We start from the raw sequence: 18,254 nt of genomic DNA, 5'->3' as shown, positions 1-18,254 counted from the left end.
ATATATAATATATATATATATATATATATATATATATATATATATAAATAAAAGGGGTGTACACATTTTTTCGGTACAGGTCAGTCGGATCGGTACACACATGTACCGAACAAATCATTCCATTCTTTCAGGAATTCAGACAACACATGCCGTTTGGGGCTCTTTGATGTGGCGCGACAGATCGCGTGTGTGAGCGTGATCATCCCTTCCTCTTTATTACTAGTTTTAATGCGAAATAAACATGAACGAACATCTCATGTAATCACTCAAGCAGTGCTTCAATTGCATTAAGACTTTTATTGTAATTGTCTTTAAGACAATTATTCAATTATTATTATTACGGTAAGAGAGCATCCACAAGTGGAGTTACACATTCTGGTTAGCACGTAACTTGGTTTGATTTCCCCTGTACATTTGCATCATTTTGTACAGTACATATACAAGTTGTTATAATATGTTTGTGTTGTATAAATATCTGATTAATCTCACATAAGATACATTTCCTCCAGTTAAATAAGCTGTTAGCAAAGCACTTCAGTTTACCAATGTTCATTCAGCTCTTCAGCTTCAGTGCGCGCAGCACAAACAGCAATGAACAACATTAATAACTATAATTGGGAATGTTATATACATAACATTATAAAGAGAACACTATACCATAATAAAAAGTTGTGAATTAATTTGGTTTATTTGCCGTGTTTCAGTGCATAAGGGAAGAGCCAATTCAATTCAAGTTTATTTGTACAGCGCTTTTCACGATACAAATCATTGCAAAGCAACTTTACAGCAAATTAATTTTCTACAATATTTAGTGGTAGCTTATCAGTGGTGACTGTCAGTCAATGTACATATGGCAGAAATGTATGGAAAAATACATTTTTTTCCAAAAGCCAAGAGCGCATCCGCAACAGGATTTACACATTCTGACTAGCACGTAACTTAGTTCAAGTTCACTTGTGCATTTGCGTATTTTTGTGTATATACAAGTTGTAATATTACATTTATGATGTATAAATATGGTTTAATTCAAATCAAAGTCTGTGCGGAGGCTATTCTGTTTTGCTTACATGTATTATGATGCTTTACACATAAGTAATGCTGTCCAATGACTTGTTTGCATTAATCATTATTTTATCTATTTGTAAGGCAATTATTTTTGATAAAGAAAGTTAGTAATAGGAGTTAGTAATCTGCTGTACTGTATATGTTTGATTTATGTTGTTTGGGACATGGCTTTTCATGGTACTGTTTTGTAATCAGGCTCTCAAAAATTACATAAAAACTTTGATTTAGATTTGTCAGCCAACATATTATCAACTTTCAAATATAAAGAATGATCGTATCAACCAAAATGTTCATATCGTTGCATCCCTAATGAATACCCCCTATAACGCAACTCATCAACAAGCTTTCATATTTCCCTTATGTAAACGTACAAGTCAGAGGCTATCTGTGACGCATCGGTGGTCGTGTGCTGTAGTCAACCTGCAGGACTGTTTATTCCAAAGTCCCTCAATCGGTTTGGTAATTGAGCGCTCCCTTACCCTTGTCTTTTAAAACATTTAATTAGGAATCTGACAGTAATTGTTTAATGGGTCTGTCACACTATCTGAGACATTAATCCCTTTCACCCCACTTCTCTCTCTTCATCCACATCTCGTTCTCACTGCCTCAAAAGGGTATCTGACAGCTTTCATCTTTCAGATGAAGGAGGGGGGGGGGGAGTGTTGGTCAGAAAATGCCAGAGACAGATTCCTCACAGAGATTAAATGGCTGATGAGGTAGTTAAATCTTGCGGAATGGTGTTTGTGACAGTAGATAAGCCCATGCTTATCATTTCACTGTTTTCTGTTTGTTAGCAGCTTTGACTACAACACAGCCAGCACATAAAGTGAATCTCTCTCAATACAAGTGGAATGAAATATGGGGCAATAAAACTGAAGAACAAGTCATGACAATTCTAGCATCAGTTTTGGGCCTGCAATTACAGACAGTATAAGTACACAAAGTTTCAGTTGCCCTTGAAGAATGTTACCTCTGAGGCTCTTGCACATCTGTGGCTGTAAGTACAGATGGCCATATCACTAACTAGCCTACCCCAGACTAATACCCCATTCAATTAGGACATTCTCTTCCTTAAATATAGCACAAGTGGGAACATGATGCATTTCAAAAGACACAATGCAATCTCTGTAAGCTGCTTGGTTGGGAACATTCTCTACAAGCCTTTGTCACTATTGTCATGTTTTTTATTTAATTCCACCCAGGTTCAATTTATTGACTATGCCGCCCACCATGGCCCACAGTACAAGGCCAGCAGTGGAGGTTGAACGTGGGACCTGTCGATTGACTCTAACAGTTGCGCAGGGAGACATCAGTGATCGTTATGTAACTGCCATTGCTGCGTGGGCTGCAGGAGCAGCGCTATCATTCTGATAAAGCCAGTATGGCTGCTGTCTCATTGAGCTAAGGCCAGTTTCTCTCAGTGAATTATAAGATACAGCACCAGTATAACAGAATATTATAAATATTATAGGTGCATTTGATCTAACAATGTTAAAGTATATACTGCCTTCGAAGGCACTACTTCGCTTGGAGTGTAAATTAGGTCCTTAAAACTTGCTTGGCTGCTTTGTGCATATCCAATTTTGTTGTTTTGTTAAAAGTCGTGGGCAGTCGTGGCTTAATGGATAGAGAGTTGGACTTGTAACCCGAAGGTCGTGGGTTCTAGTCTCAGGAATTGTCGGTGTTGTCGGAATTGTCTCAGGAATTGTCGGTGGGGGAGTGAATAACCAGCGCTCTCTCCACCTTCAATACCACGACTGAGGTGAGATCCTTGAGCAAGGCACCGAACCCCCAACTGCTCCCCAGATGCTGCAGCATTGGCTGCCCACTGCTCCGGGTGTGTGTTCACGGTGTGTGTGTGTACTGTGTATACTGTGTGTGTGCACTTGGATGGGTTAAATGCAGAGCACAAATTCCGAGTATGGGTCGCCACACGTCACTTTCACTAAAAGCCTGACAACCTCACACAGTACAACAGCAAGCATTTTACACTACATATTAGTGTAAAATGTTGAGAAGACAATATTTACATGCCAATACATCAGGCTGTAGCATACAGGCCAATATACGACCAATCAAATTCAAGGACCGGAAATAACTGTTGCATAAATGATTAATTAATTAATGTATGATAAACATTTTTTTAAAACATACTTTAAATACATGTCAATCAGCTTTATGATAAATGTATTCATGATATACAATATTTTATGTATACAACATACAAAGTTTACATGTACACTACCGGTCAAACGTTTGGGATCAGTAAGACTTGTAATGTTTTTTAAAGAAGTCTCTTCTGCTCATCAAGGCTGCATTTATTTGATCAAAAATACAGAAAAAAAACGTAATCTTGCTAAATGTTATTACAATATAAAATAATGGTTTCTATTTTAATATCCTTTAAAATATAATTTATTTCTGTGATGCAAACCTGAATTTCCATCAGCCATTACTCCAGAATAACGCGTCACATGATCCTTAAGAAATCATTCTAATATGCTGATTTATTATTCGAATTATCAATGTTGGCAACAGTTGTGCTGTCAAATATTTTTTTGGAAACTGCGATACTTTTTTCAGGATTCTTTGATGAATAAAAAGTTAAAAAGAACAGCATTTATTCAAAATATAAATCTTTTCTAACAATATAAATCTTTGCTATCACTTCTTAACAAATTAACACATCCTTGCTGAATAAAAGTTTTAATTTCTTTCAAAAAAAGAAAGAATAAAAATTTACTGACCCCAAACTTTTGAACGGTAGTGTATATTGTTAGAAAATATTTCTATTTTAAATAAATGCTCTTCTTTTTAACTTTTTATTCATCAAAGGATCCTGAAAAAAAGTATCACAGGTTCCAAAAAAAATATTAAGCAGCACAACCGTTTCCAGCACTGATAATAAATCAGCGTATTAGAATGATTTCTGAAGGATCATGTGACACTGAAGACTGGAGTAATGATGCTGAAAATTCAGCTTTGCATCACAGGAATAAATTAGATTTTAATGTAAATAAAAATAAAATAACGTTATTGTTATTTTAAAATGTCATTGTAATAATATTTCACAATATCACACTTTTTCCTGTATTTTTGATCAAATAAATGCAGCCTTGATGAGATGAAACTCCTGTAAAAAACATTAAAAATTGTTCTGATCCCAAACTTTTGACCGGTAGTGTATATTAATTAAAGCTGTCAAAATTAACATTAATGCAAGCATTTACATATACGCATGCATTTAGACAATTTTTTAAACATACTACTCTGCCGTACAAAGGCGATACGCATTATGCAAGTGTGAGAACTGATTTTATATTAAACAAAATTGAGTTTTCTTTTTAAAAATGCATTATTGTGCATCCTAAAATAATTCTGAAATTGTGTGTGATGCATTTTAAATAAACTTTCTGCCATACTACTGTTCAAAAGTTTTGGGGTCAGTAAATTTTCTCTCATGTTCACCAAGGCTGCATTTGTTTGATCAAAATGCAGTAAAAATAGTATCCCATTGAAACACTGTTACAATTTAAAATATTTATAATATATTTATATTATAACATTTTAAAATGACAAACTGTGAATTTTCTGATATTTTGATTTGGTGCTCAAGAATCATATCTTATTATTATCAATAGGGCTGGGCGATAAAATGATAACAATAATAATTATCACAATAATATTATATAAATAATATTTTTCCCTAGATAGAACAATAACAAATGTTCTATAAATCTTCGATATAATGTTAATGTGCCAAAAGCAGAACGAAACGTTAATGGCACCACATGGACCAAATAGAAGCTTGGCTCAAATGGCAGCGCAGCGCGAGCAAATGCATTTACTCGCTGATCGGTCTCTCACTGTGCCATGAACAATCAAGTTTACTCATGCATATTCACTCAGGAGAAGATCTGCCTTTAAACTTGAAAGAAACAAAGATTTGACATTTATCGTGATAATGAAATGATGAACTGATATGAACATATGAACATATGAATGTTGTGCTGCTTTTTTTTTTGTGGAAACAGTGATACATTTTATTTTCGGATTCTTTGATGAACAGAAAATTCAAAAGAACGGCATTTAGGCCTATTTGAAATTCATTCAATTGATCAAAGTGACAGTAAAGACATTTTCGTTACTGCAATTTCTGATAAATTTAATATATCCTTGCTGAATAAAATTATTCATTAGATTTTTTTTTTTTTTTTTAAAAGACCAATCCCAAACTTTAACATGCAATGTGTCTGTTTTCACTTTCTTTTTGGGGAGATTCAAGAGATTTTGCACAGCTTTGAAGGTGAGGCTGCAACCACTTTGCTATGTAATGCAGTACCTACCCAAGCAGCCAATTGTAGCACTGTGATTACATGCAGAGCAGAAGCGGAGCCTGGAAACACATCCTCTATGGAAACCCACATAGGTACACGGTAATGGTATCTGTCATGTACACAAACACACACTTAAGGACACACACTCTCTTCGCTTACTAGCTAATGTTGATGCAACTGCAAACACAGTTAAAGACTGTTGAATCACCAGCAATCACGCACACTCAAACATCATTGTACACACAAACACACCCCTAGTATTGCATTAAACATCACACAGAAGTGGGAGGGTGAAAGATAAATAGAAACAGATAAGAAGACAGACAGAAAGAGTAATGCAGTGAGTGAATGAAGGCAAGAGAAAAAACGAGATGAAAAAGCAAGAGAGCACATACAAGTTTGAGAGTGGGTGATTTGGGAGGGGGGCTGAAACCATCTTTCACTAGCTCCCAGTGATAACAACACAAATGTTGAAGCTTGCTGTGATTGGAACATACAAATAAAAAAGCATGTTTGTTTTTCCAGACAAACGAGTATGAGCATCTGTTACAGGGAGGCCCCTCTCTTTATCTCAGTCAGCAGAGATCTTTCTCCTGCCACCGCATGCCGGGCAACCTCACATCCACATGCTCCACTAAACCCAACCGCTAATGCAAAATTACTTATTTATGCATTTATTTGCACATTCTCTATTTCATCCAAGCTAAGCCAATGTGAATCGCGGCATCCCTGCAAGGCTCATTGGTTGCGCTGTTCTGCCATCAAACCCGAGCATGCACGCCATGCTGTCTGACCGGGGAGAGGAAAACAACACGCAGATACTAAGAATCACCCGACCTCTGTAATCATTACACTGCCACACTTAACCCTGGTACAAATGTTCTCCTATTTAGCAGTGCTAATGTCCTAAATACAAGCAAACTACAGGGAAAACAATGCAAAAGAAATCTTAGTAACATACTGCTGGCAGGGAATGAAAAGCAGCATGCATGAAACCACTTTTTTGACGCAAGATGATGTTAATGTGTAATAGAAGGGCAATAGAGTGTCTACCCTAATTGTACAGAAATGGCGAAGGAAAAAACACTGGTTCTGTTTTCCTCTGTCAAAGATATATTACTGCATATATTTTCATTTAAAGTCTCATTGGCGGCCTGTTTTACCTAAACGCCGTCAATCTCACAAAATCTTTTAAGAATATGTCCGGATCATATTTCAACCGATAATCAAAAGAAAAGAAAATGTCTGGTCAAAACTTCCTTCAGAATTTTTCTTTAGAATTGAATCATTCATCAAAGCTCAACACGTCAAATATCACAAGCAAATCACCAAGAGAAGTGCACTGTTGCATAATTCATGCTAGAAGTGTCATTGCATTTTGCTAAGTACACATAAGATCTATTATTTGAAAATAATCGCTATTAAATATTTTAATCAAAAGCCCTATAAATGATATTTTCTAGGGCATTGTGATATTAAAGTTGCCATGAAATCAAACAGAATTGACAATTCTTATTTTTTTATTGAATATTATTGCACTGTTTATTATGAATTATTTATCCATGCACTTCATTATTTATTCATATGACCTCAAACTTTAATAAAGATAACTAAGTGTCCTCCTCTCACAACCAATTCTTGTCCACTTTGATGTTGTCAGCACTAGCGCAAAGGTAGGACAATAATTTCTCCCCTCCGGCAATCTACAACTTACATGAGACCATAGCAATTAACAAACAAGGATCCAACAATCCAATCAACTCGAATGGACTAAACCAAGCCCTGCCATACATTTTTTAGCATTCAAAAAGCCATTTTACTTAGATATACATCACAATATGGAAGACTATTACAACATCCGACTTTAAAGCACCCCCTGCTATTCTCAATACCATATTGCAGAAGCGTATGATGATTTACAAAAAAAAAAAAAAAGAAAAGAAAAGAAAGAAAAGAAAATCCAATAATTAAAAATTTGGGAATGATTTGGGAATTATAAAACGTTACATACAATGCTAATTGGAATTTGAGGGGAAGCAGTAATCACTTGTAATTAAACAATATCAAAATGCTAAAAGATTTAAGGGTGCCTAAAATGGGTTTGATTTCCTTTTAGACAAATTCCAAAATACAACTCATTCCTTCAGCCTCTTCCGTGAAATGTTACCAGAGCATGTTTTGAAATTTCACCATTATGCGACAGCATGCAGAAGCGTCTACTCCTACTAACGAAGGCATTATTTTCCATTTTAGCCCAATTCAACAGGTACATCCCCCTCACTGTTTCACGCTAAACAATCCCCCACAGCTCATTAAGTGCCTCTAGTCGTGTTTTCGGCACAACAGTCTGAGCTAGTAGATATAGCTTTCCCATTTATTGCCAGTAGTCACACCAGGGAGACCAGAGTCGCTGTATAGGCTGATGTTACCACCAGCGCCCATGATCATGTCTGAGGAGGGAGGCTGAACAGTACAATTCTCCCCTAATTAGAGGGAACAGATGCTCTGCAGGGTAAACACAGCTTGATATGCACAACAATAAATTGCATCAGTCGGCTGGAGGAATCACTACAGAAAAAAACTTCTGGATAGCTCCAAACACCCCCACCCTACAGGTTATGTAAAGTTTAAAGCATGCACAAGCACACCCACACACATGAACGCATACACAAGTGGTATTGTTCAGCGGTGATATCTGCTTACTGATGTCCTCAAGAAGGTTCTTCGCAATTACTAATAAACTCCCCTGAAACATGAGCGGTATTTGCACAAACACACACAACGCTCCACATTTAAACACGCAGAGTGTAGGCTACTGTTTGCAAATCTATCGCATGACACTGAGTTTCAATCACTCTCATTTGGTTAACAACAGTCATTCAGCCTTGGGATAGATTCTCCTTGATTACAGTGGATCTGCAGGGATAAGTTTAAATGTGATCACAGCAGATTTCATAATGACTGACCTTTCTCTTCTGATTATTTTGTGGGCATACTAAACATCTCTCATAAATTTCCACAAAATAAATCATGCTCAGTCACACCAACAGAAGATTAGCTTGTGAACATCCCCTGTGGGCCTAAAATTGTGAATGTGACATTGTAAACAAACTAACTGCTATGATTTGTGTCACAGGACTATCAGCCCTCCAAAACATCTAGATAACATTTTTGCCAGGGGGGAAAACAAGTTGAAACCTAAAAAAATAAACACAACCTGACCTTTTGAGGGTCAAAAGTCCTCAAGAGGCCCTCAAGATTACCATTTACACAAATATGCAACATCAGCTTCAACGTCGAATAGTTCATCTGAAAATTAAATAATTTCTCGCTAATGCTGTGTAAAACCTGTTTGACCAATTTTCTTACGCGAAACACAAAGGCTCTTTGTCAGAATGGCAGCCTCACATTTTCTCATTGTATGGGAAAACATACAATGCAAGTCAATACTGACTGGCGTCCCCAACGTACTGCTAAACCTTCATTTATAGGTGAATTACTTCTTTAATACTAAAACCTGATGTTATAAGGGGGGCTTATACCGTTTTTGACATTTCAAAGCTTATTTCTTCACGTTTCGAGACGTTGTCACGGCTACAGTCGCCGCTTTATCACCCCCTCAGGCTGCTGAGTCTAAGGATCACAAGACACCTGAAGGTGACGGAGAGCTTCAACCCGTTGATATCGCACATGAATCTTCATTTAACATTCATATCTTAACATAACACAAACCAGAAAGCGTATGTGCCTCGTGTTCCTCTCTTTCTGACACCACTGGGCAGGTTTTGCTCTCCTCACAGGACAGAGAATCGAAGCAAATTGCAGGGTTTCCCCTTCGACGCAATAGCACGAGGACACACCCAGAGAGGCGCGCGAGAGAGGAGAGAGGCGCGGTGGACTTTACTCAAGGGGGTGACGTCAGAGGGATCGACTGATTACCTCTTAATCAATCAGCAAGAGAGCCTCTTTACTCTTCACATGAAATGTACCCGTTTATTTCTGCCCATTAAAAACCCCTATTAACCAGTAGTGCAAAACGTGCACACCTCAACGGTATATGACTGCGCTGACAGGATTGATGAAATGGCACTAAAATACGCCAATATGCATTAATAACGAAAGAAAAAAAAACGATACGTGTAGCGTTTACGTGAAATAGCCAGTTGTACTACGGTACTGGAATAACAAAAAAGCGATTTTCATAGTCAACTAGTGTAATATCTGTAAACGATTAAATCGCTCACTGAAAAGCTGTGCAGAAATGATTACTTGCAACCGGCAAAAACAGGTCTCGTGAGCAAATACGGCGTGGCTCTGAGGAATGTTTACACGATGGAACATGCACGCGCACACCAGTGGATATGAAAATCAAAGTGAAGGAGATGAATAGAATAAAACGGGAAAAATAACAAACCTACCTTGGGGCTGAAGGGTTGCCAGAAAGAGTGAAAGCCGCACATGGGACGTTCCTCCTCATTCAGTGCATCGAGAAACAAGCCCTGCTCCTCAAAAACAAGCCTTCTCCTCAAAACTCCCAATGAAGAAAGACGCAAAGGGTCTCTAAGTAAACGCTTGCACGGATAGGCAATGTCTTTCTTCGCTTGCAAACCGTTTGTTTACTCTGCATTTGGAAACTATCTTTAGAATTGGTGCCAGTCAACCAGCAGGATGGAATTAGTCACTTTTCCTACATGTAAAATGTGACCTCCGCGTTTAGGCTAAAAATATATAAACTTCTTATATCTCGCCGCTCAGAAGTAAGAAGCCCGTCTGCTCGAGCCCAATCCAACAGCCTTTTCTCGTCCAGAGAACAGAGGAAATAATCACAAGAGGAATTGAGGTATGTTCCGCTTTGGTTACGGAACGCAAACGCAACAGATTATGTTCCGCCTTGGTTACGGAACGCAAACGCAACAGATACAAGTTTTGTTTGGTTTTCAATCTTGTCTTCTACGTGTTAACTGCTCTATTTCTTTAATCCCCGTTTAACCGCCGGGAAAAGTGCGGATAAACGCAATCTTTCACCGCGCAACGAAAAAGACCGTTTAAATCACTGGTTGCCGTGGCTGGAAATCGAAAGAGGGAAGTTAGAGATTCAGTCTGAGGGTTGGGAGAGGGAGGGACTTGTGTGGGATCAGTCATTTAAGGTGGATCATAAGGAAAATTGAAGCAAATGAATGGTCAGATCCTGGAATTCCCAACAACTCGAGAGTTGCTAGACAGGGTAAATTGTAAAGCGAAGTATGTAACTATGGACGCAGTGGTGCGACACTGTGGAGCAGGGATATTTTTACACGACTTAAATATTTACAGATGGTTGGAAAAGACCCCGATTTTAGTCATAAAGCCAGTGGTGTAGCTAAGCTAAATAGAGCTGTTTAACTTCTAGTCCTGAAAATCAAAATAGATTTAGCATTTCCAGTCAGAACTTTTTTTAGCCTTGCAAAAAAAAAATAGTTGCTAACACGTTTCTACAGAAGGACTACAACTACCACATGTATGTGTGTTTACCAGTTTGAGAAGTCAGAGGACAGTTGTAGTCCTTATATATCAACTTGCATTGCTGCTTCAAAATTCACATCACTCCAGTCCAGTAGATTCATCTTGAGTTGGTTTGCCAATGTCTATTAAATATAAATGCAAAAGAAGAAAGACAAAAATCTAATTTTGGATTTTAGTATGTTTATTTTCAACAGTTTTGGGCATTGGAAAGACCTATATTTGTCAGATGCTCAAAATACATATTTCAAAATGAGAATGGGAGGTAGGCTATTTTAAACTTTATCACATTTCACACCTCTTTTTTGTGACTCTAATGTAAGGGCGTGATAACTGAGAATTGTAACATGATACTAGAGAACTGTAGTCAAATCGGCCTACATAGTGGTGAACAATCAGCATTTTTATTCTATCCAGACATGCGATCTCGTCAATGTTTTGAAACTACTGGCTTCCTCACTGAACCAATAGCCCACAGGTGGCCCATTACCGTTTGATAGCCATGGTTACCTATATTTCTGCCATTATTGCATATTCTTAAAAGGGTGACTGCACATTCATAGATGTTTTTATTCCTTGGACAGTTCTGTGACTGTGGCACATATAATGAGGCTGAGGCCTTATGAGTTTCACAATTATTGCCACTGTTTGGTTTACATAGAAAAGCTGTAATCCTGTTTAAAAATAAAAACCTCTGCCTTTCTGAGATGAAAGTGCTAAGAATTTGATATTAATGCTTAAGAGAAGATAGGAATTGAAGCAGCTAGACCTGAATGTCACATAGATTGAATATGAAATTCAGATCTATGTCACATGTAGGGTAGGGCACATGGTGTAGGGCACAATGCAACCAAAATAGATTAAAAAGAGTAAATCTTCACACTGATATCATTATTCCAAAATTATATTCAACAAATTTCAACGACTCAGTCCTAATGAAAACCAAGAGGGCACAATGTTGCACTGGTGCTGCACAGACATTTGCTTTTGATCATTTTATAAGATTAGATGCCCACGGTTGATGATATTGCAACATCAGTCATGCAACACTGTGCAAAGTCATCATTTATTCAAATGCCAAGAAGAACTAAAACTATGTGTCATAATCCTCTTCTCCTCGCATCTTGAGGCACCGCTTAAAAGTTAACAGGCCGAATAGAGAGTTGCAAAACTAATATCAGTGTTCCTTCAATGGCATATTGTAAATCATCATCTGGCTCTATTTGATTTTCTGTTATTTGTTTGTCTACACTTCACGTCCTTGCTCGAGGCTATTTTAAATACCAGTATTTACGCACACAGGGTGTCAACAGATATGAAGGACTACATTAAGAAAGTGTAGATTCGCAAAACACAAATGTTCCCCTTGGAAAGCAGAAATTTGACATGTATGGTGTGAAGCGTAGGGAGACACTCCAAAGGACAGTGTGTGCCTTATTTTTGCTCCTATAACTCATGGATCTGACTTCAGAATGGCATATTTACATTTGATACAGGTGATGTTGTGGCAGCAGTAGATGGCAGAAGGTTGGAGAATGCAGCCGGCATCCAAGAATAAACCGTTGATTGTCCTCCTACCAAACACACATGGGATAGATGATGATGTATGAATGCCACAGTACAGCCACATTGCACAGATGGTCAAAGATGTTCTTTAAAGTGACGAGTGCAATGCTTTCTTATGATGTATGGACCGTCACTGCTAATGGGCTAAAAGATGACTCATCCAAACCTTATGGTTCATCTCAGCTATGCCACAAAAATAGTCTTGCCTCTTTTAGGTTTCATTAACCAGCTCTGCAAGGTCAATTAAATAAACAATTAAGACAAACAGTCTTAGCTCTGTTATAGTAATGATATTCATCTCTAATGGAGTCTTTTAAACAGAGCTCTCAAATAAACAGCCTGCTTTTGCTTGCGCTATTAAAGCACCCAAATGACTCTAAGATGCACCAAAGGACAAACGTGTTGATGAGAGCAGTTCAAAAACATCTTTGTAGATTTCTAAGTAACCCAAATATGAAAATATAAAAGTATTGAGTGTGTTTTTGTAATGAGCTGCGGGAATCCCAGAACTGCAAAAAAAAGTCCAAGGGCAGAGTAAGCAGGCAGCCCATCCAGAGACAAGGGGAAATGTTTAGAAAAGTGAGAAGAAATAGTCTGTGTTGCTTTTCAAATTTTAATGTTGCAGAGTGAAGGCAAACGGTAAATGAGATGTCTCCTTGCAGACTGAGAAATAATGCCTGAAGCCTTAACGGCTTTTCTCAATTTTAATTTTCCTTTGTGTTTTAAAATATTGCCTTTACATCCTCATTTGCCAAATATTAGAGAGAAAATGGGCTGAAACAGTGCAGGGTCATAAGTACTGAACAGCTGAACATAAAATCTAGAGCAGTTGAAATGAACACTGTATTTTCTACCATGATGTTCTCTTGGTGTGTTTTTATTGCTATGGGCTTATTGCAATATTCAATTGGCTGCCTAAAATTATAATAATATTTAAATGATGTGACTGGGCTATTTTTTTTTACTGAAATTCTTCATACACGTGTACTGGCATATCCATAGGAAATGTCACATGCAAAGCCTAATGTAAAACATGTGCCAAATTATTAGTAATGCACGTTTTGTATTCATGTTTGATTTCAGTTTATTCACTTATGTGGTGTAACCATTAAATAAAATTTCAAAATATTTTCTGTACATCTCACTGTATGTACATAAGCATACCCACATTTTAATCTGTATTACTAAACGAACGTATATTTTTCACTACATGACATTTTACATCCAGAACTAACATTTCCTTCAAGGTCAGACTTACTGACCTTGACACACAGTCATGAGGGCCTGCAGGGTCAGCACTTTTATTTGACGGACAACCGTTTTTCAAAGATTAGTAGGCTGTAAAGTAATTTTGTTAAAATATATATTTGTACTTTTAAAGAAATAACAATAATAATACATGACTATGCAAAATCCATGAATTTAATCATTTTAATAAGAGTATTCCTTATTAATAAGGTTATTAATAAGGTTATTTAAACAGTTATTCCTTTTTTCATGTTACTTTCCCAAAAAAAAGTCAAAATTATTTTTAATTCATTCAAATGAAAGCATGTGCATTATAAATAAGGTGTATTCAAGTCACTCTAAGTATGAACTGTATTTTTAATGTTTGTTTAAATAAATTGATCATGTCATTGACTCACATTACATATTTTGTCAGTGGGTTAGAATTCACATGTACAGTGTCAGATATAAGGATGTTTGCAGAAAGCAGACACACTGTTTACCTGTCAGTGCCAAAGCACTGTAGTTTTTTTTTTATTACTTATGTTTTTCTCTAGAGGGAGTCTTCAGAAAACAGGGCTCTTGGGTGTTGGGGTTTTGCCTCTGCTATGCACACACAGGCTGTGGCATGATTTGTCTCACTATAGCTGGCACCCTACTGAAGATAGCTGACAAGAAAAACTAAAATGCTTAGCTTTGAAAATGTTTTCTGAAACCCTTTCCTTAGATTTAAAGATACTTGAAATATTTCTCAATCTGTCTACAGGACAATTCATGGCATTTATCTGCTCTTTGCTAATGTATCTGTGATGGTTTTAGATCAGCTGGTTGATGAAGCAGACCTGTCATGCTTTAGAACTAAAGTTTCCATCAAATCACTCTCAACAGCACTTAGCACATACTGAATGGCTTTACATAATGTAAACATACTGTAGTCACACAAATAGAATGTATATTATCTCTGCACATTTTTTCATAGAAAAATGGACACATTTGCAGTCTCTCTATTGTAGGTGTATCTTTATTTTCATAGTGCTTCTGTTTTTGAGGGATTTATCTTCTAGATTTATTTCACAAACCTTGAAATCTTGAAAGTACCATATACTGCCATACTCATTCCAGTTCTTCTTGGCAACTTTTTATTTGCCTAACAAATTCATGCCCCTAACACTAAAATACCACAGCGTGAAGCACATAGAAACACATGCTAGTTTTGGCCCAGATTAACACCCCAAAGAGTGTCATTCATGTGGTGTGAAAGCTTCAAGGTTAAAAATTCCCTCCATTAACACCCTTTCTCATCCAGTTTTCATATGAAAGTGTAGTGTAGTGTAGTAGGCTATCCACAATCTACGGAAGTCATTTTACAGTTTTATGGGATACCATGGGACTAATGTGAAAATGTTTTATTAAAAACATTTTCACGGGGATAGTTATTGTCAAGCGTATAAAGAATCTGGGTTGCTAACATGAATTCTGCAGATTTCAGTACGGGTTACTCAGGAGGAACGGGGAAAATACCTTCTGAACCTTTGTAAAATCCTTGTGTTAAACACTTGACCCTATAGGTTTCTTCAGCGGGTGAGTCGCTGCAATTGATGTATGTACATGAATAATGTATGTCACTCTGAATCAAATGATCTGCTAATAGGTAACAATGGACCTAGGGGACTTCACACATTTAGACTTATTTTATGTTTACTGGTGATTCTACCAGGTAAGGGCACTCAGGTGGGTCAGTAAAATATGTTCTCATCAGTCTTACTCTGTAGAACTTTTGCTTTTATACTTGAATTAATTGACTTTCAGGCAAGTTGTGGAATACCATGAGCAGAAAATCAAAAAGCTGGAAATGTAAAAGTAATTGGTCACAGTCAGGACAGTGTGTCGGAGACTAATTTCCTAATTTAAAGCTTCCACTTATCAGTTCTGTGCATGAAGTGCACCTCATCACTTCACACCAATTTTTGGATATTGCTTTGTATTTTACTATTTGGTTGCACTTCAGAATAAAGCTCAATTTGTTAATATTTCAGCTAACATGAAATAATGACCAATACTTTTACAGCATTTACTAATCTTGGTTAATAATGTTATTTGTAGAAATTAACATTTCAAGTTGTATAAATGATCATTAGTTAATTTATTATGAGCAAACATGAATTAACATCCACCAATATGTATGTTACTTGTAATTATTCAAAACTGACATTCACTTAGACCTTACCATAATAAATTCATAGGTTCATTAAAGCTAAAGAACTAACTGATGTTAATAAATTAAACTTTATTGTAAATGTACAGGGCCGTCGCTACTGGGGTGAAAGGTGGTGACGATTATAGGGGCCCACAACTGAGGGAGGAGTGGGGGGGCGATTTCAACTGAAAAAAGAGCCTAAAAAGAGGTCTCACAGATCTTGAACACAGAATTGAGTTTTGCCTCTTCTTGATCTTGAACCGACAAATACATACAAAGTTGTCACAATACCTGCTTTGCAAGTATCCTCGAAAAAATTGTCAGTTATGTGTTAAGTGAAAGTAAACAGTTGAGAAAAAATCGAATGTGTATTGTTATATTGGATGCATTGTCTCTTAAAGTGACCTTGCCCAATTTAGCCTACTAGTTTCTTTAATGTTAATCCAAGAAATTAAATGGGAGAAAATCACTCACAGCCCTTTACTGAATTACTTTGTAGTTTTACCAAGAATTCATCTATATTAATTTATACAGTGGAGACTATGCAATGCTATTTTACATTTGATTATTCAGTTTCTGTACCTGGACACCTACACACTTGAAAAAACTTAAACGTTGTTTAATTTGTTTATTTGTTCTATTTATTTATTTGTGCTATTTACACAATTTCAAACAGGGCCCACGGGCACAAGCTGCACCGGGGCCCCTCAAACCCCAGCTACGGCCTTGATCATGCATATATTTTTGTCAGATTACATTTTGATTTTGATCTAGATTTTGACAGATACATCAGATTTCATTAACACCCATTATATCATTCCTTATCAATCAAGTAAATATTAAAGACATTTTGAGCCAATGGTTGTGATTATACAGTCTATAATTGTCAGTGTACAAGTGGGTGTGAGTGTGTGCACCCAGGAACATGTGCGGCAAGTAGTCTCCATGGCTACTCTGACAGGCAATCTATATTTCTCTCCTGCAACATGCTATGCACGCTTTGACCTATTAATGATTGCGTGTCAGGATGTTTGCTGAGGTTTATCTCAAGAAATTAAATCTAGTAAAGTGATGACAACTGATTTGATATAAAATGTAAAGCATGCATAATAATAAAAGGTGTGGACACAAAAAACATTCAATAATAATAATAGTAATCATATAATTAGATGTTATTATTTGCTAATCAAAATAGTTCACACAAAAATTAAAGTTTTCTGAGAATTTACTTTATTTTAGGCCATTCAAGATGTAGAGGAGTTTGTTTCTTCACTGAAGCAGATTTGGAAAAGTGTAGCTTTACATCATTGCTCACCAATGGATCTTCTGCATTGAATGGGTGCCATCCGAATGTTTTTCTCAGCTGTTTGGACTCTCATTTTGACGGCACCCATTCACTGCAGAGGATTCATTGGTGAGCAAGTGATGTAATGCTAAATTTTCCAAATCTGTTCCAATAAAGAAACGAACTGCTCTACATCTTGGATGGTCTGAGGGTGAATAAATTTTCAGCAAATTATCATTCTTGGGTTGACCATTCTTTTAATGTGCAAAATTCACATTGTTAGAATTTAAATTTAGTTGGAATTTGTATTGGCCACAACAAACAGAAAGTTGGAACCTTCAGACTTACGGCATGTTCAAGATTTTTCCAAGTCCAAATTAAACGATAAATTCTAGACAAAAAAAAGAATACAGTTAAATGTACGCAATTCTGCATTCTTGTTTGCTACTCTAATTCAAAGTAAATTAGAATTCAGGAATTTATTTATTTTATCAGAAATTTATAAGAGATTCTCAGTTCAGTTTTAAATGATTCACAACTGTGAATATGGCATCATTTTGAATAACGTATTTGTCGTTTGTGATTAAATGCATTATTCAGAATATCTATACTAGTAGCCCATAATGCATCTAGTCTTTTTCTGTAAAAGGTTTTTTTTTTTTTTATATACATTTTTCGAAGTTTTATAAAAATATAAAATTTTATAAAAAACTTTGAAGTATGACATCCTCAGAGGAATATTTTTTCTGGCCTGCAGTAACAATTGTTGCTCTAACCTTTGGCTGCCGGCAATACAATTATATGTAGTGCCAGGATGATTTTGAAGCTCAGAAATTCATGAGCTCTGCGGTGCAGCTGTGACAAAGCTTTTTCCAAACAGGCTGCGTAAGGACACTTGGATATAAGCTTCTGCACAGAACACCACCTTTAACCATGGTTATATCCAACAGAGTCCCTGAGTCTTTCCTTGTGAGGATGCCGAACACTAATTTGAAATGCATGCTCATTCCTCAGTTCATTGACTACTGAATGAATTGCGATCTACCGTGAGAGGCACACCAACAGTGTGGCTGAAAAT

General features: G+C 36.7%; 1 protein-coding gene across 5 annotated transcripts in view; it reads right to left on the bottom strand.

Annotated features, from left to right (window-relative positions):
• Positions 1-10,263, bottom strand: part of atp2b4 (ATPase plasma membrane Ca2+ transporting 4) — a 108,837-nt gene extending 98,574 nt beyond the window's left edge. For 4 of the 5 annotated variants that reach the window (XR_001630506.1, XM_016443641.1, XM_016443640.1 and 1 more), the window contains exon 1: positions 9,821-10,263. The gene's annotated coding sequence lies outside the window, so the exon portion shown is untranslated. Of the gene's footprint in view, positions 1-9,134; positions 9,167-9,820 lie in introns of those variants that run through there. The other variant, XM_016443638.1, reaches the window with a different exon arrangement.
• Between the last annotated feature and the right edge of the window lie 7,991 nt (positions 10,264-18,254).

Source organism: Sinocyclocheilus anshuiensis, unplaced genomic scaffold (assembly GCF_001515605.1).
Source record: "Sinocyclocheilus anshuiensis isolate Anshui unplaced genomic scaffold, SAMN03320099.WGS_v1.1 scaffold51, whole genome shotgun sequence".
Taxonomy (NCBI): domain Eukaryota; kingdom Metazoa; phylum Chordata; class Actinopteri; order Cypriniformes; family Cyprinidae; genus Sinocyclocheilus; species Sinocyclocheilus anshuiensis.
The sequence above is the reverse complement of the archived record's forward strand: the minus strand, read 5'-3'. Positions and strand labels throughout refer to the sequence as shown.